The sequence below is a fragment of the Opisthorchis viverrini genome, assembly GCF_000715545.1.
Source record: "Opisthorchis viverrini unplaced genomic scaffold opera_v5_2, whole genome shotgun sequence".
In the NCBI taxonomy this organism is placed as follows: domain Eukaryota; kingdom Metazoa; phylum Platyhelminthes; class Trematoda; order Opisthorchiida; family Opisthorchiidae; genus Opisthorchis; species Opisthorchis viverrini.
The window spans coordinates 780,775-781,118 of NW_008751658.1; positions in this window are offsets into that span (position 1 = coordinate 780,775).

Here is a 344-nt window from a genome sequence, read left to right on the forward strand (position 1 = left end):
TCTCTCGACTTAACCTGTCTAGGGTTGGTCAACCTGGCAGCATCCTAGCCCTCGTGCTTCCTTCTGATGGCATGGAGGTTAGGACCCGCGTTTGCTAACTTGAGACACCTATGGCGTCAGAATGGCTTATCCCTGAATCTGAAGGGACGTGTGTATCAAGCTACAGTACGGGCTGTTTTGTTGTCTGGCTGTGAGACTTGGCCCTATTCGAGCAGCGGACCTGAGACGTCTTCAGGTGTTCGACAATCGTTGTCCCAGAACCATAGCTCGTGTGGGTTGGTGTCGGCGAATCCGTAACGAGGCAGTTAGAAAGCGTGTTTTCGGTTGTGCAACGGGTACTTCCA